Source organism: Prosopis cineraria, unplaced genomic scaffold, assembly GCF_029017545.1.
Source record: "Prosopis cineraria cultivar Desert tree isolate PC_DT_omini unplaced genomic scaffold, ASM2901754v1 PC4, whole genome shotgun sequence".
In the NCBI taxonomy this organism is placed as follows: Eukaryota; Viridiplantae; Streptophyta; class Magnoliopsida; order Fabales; family Fabaceae; genus Prosopis; species Prosopis cineraria.
Window position 1 is genome coordinate 20,662,953 of NW_026555335.1, and position 4,049 is coordinate 20,667,001.

General features: G+C 35.3%; 1 long non-coding RNA gene across 1 annotated transcript; it reads right to left on the reverse strand.

The window, feature by feature from the left end:
- Window positions 1-1,226: 1,226 nt before the first annotated feature.
- Window positions 1,227-3,064, reverse strand: LOC129308429 (uncharacterized). The gene is made up of 3 exons (XR_008592615.1): window positions 2,755-3,064; window positions 2,487-2,602; window positions 1,227-2,061 (listed from the first exon to the last, which is right to left on the reverse strand). It is a non-coding gene; the product is annotated as an uncharacterized LOC129308429 (long non-coding RNA).
- Window positions 3,065-4,049: the final 985 nt, after the last annotated feature.

Sequence of the window (4,049 nt, forward strand, 5' to 3'; positions counted from 1 at the left end):
AAAGCTCCTCTACTAATGTTTCTTACATCATCACTGTCTCCTGATCCTTCAGTCAAATCCAATTGAGGCCTATACACATCTTATAGATCATCAGCCGTAGGTGTCCATGTAATGTCCACCTTGACATTACCAAAATTCACTAAACAATCATAACAACCAATCATAATTAGGAGCAAGGATTGCTCCTAAGCTCACATTATCCATATAAGTTAAAACTAATAATATTTTAAAAATAATTGAGGAATATTCAGGATCCCATAAAAACCCTTTAAGTTGATAGATTGAGCTCAAACTTAATGATTTATAAGGTATTGGAAGTATGAAAAAATTTTGGGAAGCAAACCACTTCAAAATAGGGCCAAAAATGTCATTTTTGAGTGTTTTGGTCCATGCATCATGGATCATGGTCTGTGCACCGCGACATGTGGCACAGAATGCCAAATTTTCTCACTATACTATGCATCGTGCTTGTGCGAAATGCGCCGCGACCCACTTGTCCATGACAGCAATACTATCATGACAACTTTTCTGGACGAACTTCGAACGAGCGCCATTTTCACATCCGATGTCCGATTGGAGTGATTCAAGCGCCCACGCGAAGCTTATTCAATAAGATAACTAATAGTACAAGTTTCATTACAATCTGATACTATATGAGAATTTTAGACACTCAGATGCAAAATTCAGTTTTTTAAAGAAATTTTCAATCATCCAAGCATCCAAAACTCATAACTTATAACATTAACCCATTGTGAGGCTTGAACTAAGTCTAATGGACCAAAATACACTTGAGTGACTAATCAAACACACAAAAACATACCAAACACAAAATTTGGCCACTCAATGGCCATTTTGCCTAATATGGCCAAAATGCACAATTAGCACTACAAGCACTATTTGACCTCTATTGTCACATAATACACTACCAATATATTATCACCATTTAGATAAAACATTCCTTACACTTGTATTAGTATTTTAGCCCATCACCAACAAAAATTACCACATCTTCATCTCATATACAATATCGGGCTAAAATGGACAATAACATAGTATACAACAAGTACAACCAATCAAAATGATATGCATTCCCAGTTGGCAAATTATAATATCATATAACAAGTTTATGTACACCACTCAAACCAAATTGGGCTTTATAAAGAGTGTAGCAGATATGCTAGTCCCTGCCCGATTCCCTCCTTAGCTCAGTCTCACTGGTAGTAGCACCTATAAAATGATAATCCACGGGATGGGAAAAAAATCTCAGTAACTAAGATAATCTATATTATTAATTAACAAGTCAAGTTATAAACAAGCATTAAAATAAGTAATATAATCACATCATATAATATCACTGCAATTTACATGCATGATCTCTAACCATCCGGTCCTCCAATACTCCTGACCAAACCAGTAGGCTATTCTACAGAACCAAACCACATGTATGGTCCCTAAGCTCACCATTCATGGTAGGACTACCCAGCCAAGGTATCCTAAACCATTTTCAGACTACTGTTTCCCCCTATTACAAGTAATTGGGGTGTTGTTACTCCAATACCTCATCCTACGGATGCTAAGGAGCATAGTCTCCAACTCCGCACCCTTTTGGGTACTAAGGAGAGTAAGTCTCCAACACGCACCCATTTTCGGGCAAGGAGAGTAAATGCTACACCTGGCGTCCCGAGGTACCAGCAATGCCATATGGACTTAATCTTCACCATCTCCACTAGGGTGACCTACCACCCTCTAATATGCCACATTTCACTACATATCTCACTTGACCATGCATAAACAACTTTTCAAATAAGTATAACAAAATATTTCCATTACTTCAAAATATAGAATTTTACAAACCAATACTCCACCTTTTCTAAAATAGTTAACCTCTAAGGAATTTATACATATATACTCAATAATTCATAGAAAAGCAACTTGAGAGTAATTTATATAAGGTAATAATAATGCAAATTATCTAGTTACCTCAACCCTTTTGTTACTAAAAGGGTTACCCGTGGTACTGATTCTCTTCTTGTGTCAATATAAGTCTTCCCACACCACAATCTATATCAACAAGTATTATATGTTAATTTTCAATTAACACAAGCACCATTAACTAATAATAACCTCCCAATTCTCCCACTTCTTACTCATATTCTCAATAAATAGACTTGTCAAGATTAGAATTTATTCACTTCATCCCTTTAAGTCTCTTTCTAACTCTATCACAACATAAAACTTAATATCTCAACTTATCACACTTCAACACCCTATGATCAAGTTGGGGCTTGATCCAAAATTCACCAAACAAGAAAGTAGCTTCCTATTACCACATATCCAAGATCAATAAACCTAAATTAAACCTTTAGAGTCAATAGAAACCTTTAAAACATTGACTCATGGCTTAATCCCACCAGACCAAATTCTTTCTTTTCCAAATCCCATGGAAAATGAGATGAAAAGGTAGAGGAGAAGGGTAGGAAACTTACCCAAGAGTTTGAAGGCTCAAATCATCTTCAAAATCCTCCCAAATTAATGCCCTAGCAGTGAGCAACAACTTGATTTTGCTCCCCTTGGTGCCTTCCGACTTGATCCAACTTTCATCCTATTTCAATTTAGAGCCAAATATGACCCAAAAATCCAATTAGCCACCCAAAAAAATAATTAAATAAATTAATCATATTTTTAACTAACTTATCCCTTAATTAATCCATTTTTTTCCAGATTTGAAGTTTTAGGATGTTACAGGAAACTTACCTAAGAGTTTGGAGACTCAAATGATCTTCAAAATCCTTCCAAATTGATGCCCTAGTTGTACCCAAAGTTGCCCCCTTTGTGCTCTAGGTTTTCTATCAATTTTTGATGATTCTCGAAATTTAAGTTGCCTGCTATGCTGTGCGCCGCAGCGCACGCCACGCAAGCCACGGCTCATGACGTAGCGACCAACAACTTGATTTTGCTCCCCCTGATGCCTCCCAACTTGATCCGACTTTCATCCTATCTCAATTAGAGCCAAATATGACCCAAAAATCCAATTAGCCAACCAAAACCATAATTAAATAAATTAATCATATTTTTAACTAATTTATCCCTTAATTAATCCATTTTTCTAGATTTGAAGTTTTAGATGTTACAGTCCACATGTAAGTGCCCGGTGCTGTAATTGGTAGAACAACTGTGTCAATTCTTGTACATATAGAAGTGGTCTATGTCTAAATTTCCTATACTCAGGATTCTCTTGCACATTTACAAGAACTAAGTCTAGTATGTTTATAAAATAAAATATCAAATGTATAGCATGCCATGTCTAATTGTATACCTTAATCTTTTGATTCCACTACTCTTCCGGTGTTGAAATAGTATTCTTTTCGCTATCCCATCCCAAATCAATCTCTTTGTTTAACAGTTTGTCCCATATATTCCAATCTTTCCTCAAATTATCCCATTTGTTCTTTAACTGCTTCTTATCATAGCTTCTAGAGCTCAAAGCACTGAACTGTTTTATTAATGCCTCCCAACCTTCCTTTGATAAGGTAGATCCTTTACGCTCATTTTTTCTAACTTGCTGTAGAGCTAATTTAATGAACAATTCGATCTCTTCGGTAGTCTATAGTGCCTTATCTTTACTCATTTTTACTATTGAAATATCATATTCTCAATACAAATGAAATTTGAGGAGTAAAAATCCATAATTGAATTAGACTTAAAATATTAAAAAATTTTACTATCCTTTTTTATCAATGAAAAGTCAATAATAATTGTATTTTTTTTTTTGTTCTTTAGGAAACAAAGAGAAAAATATTATTGGATCATGGTTAATTAGCCACTTGTTATTATTGGATAGGAGGCACAGCGGAAGATTAAAATTTTAAAGTCCCTATCCTGATATGGACTGAACGAACTCATTTAAGTCAAGGTGGATAGAAGAGTTACCTTTTAATTCTTTAAAGTTGGCGCACGTTCTTTTCAAGAGTTTGGATCTTAGGAGCTAACAATGTGGATCCACTCCCTCTACTAGTATCCACATGAACAGCTCTCTAACTCGACTAGCG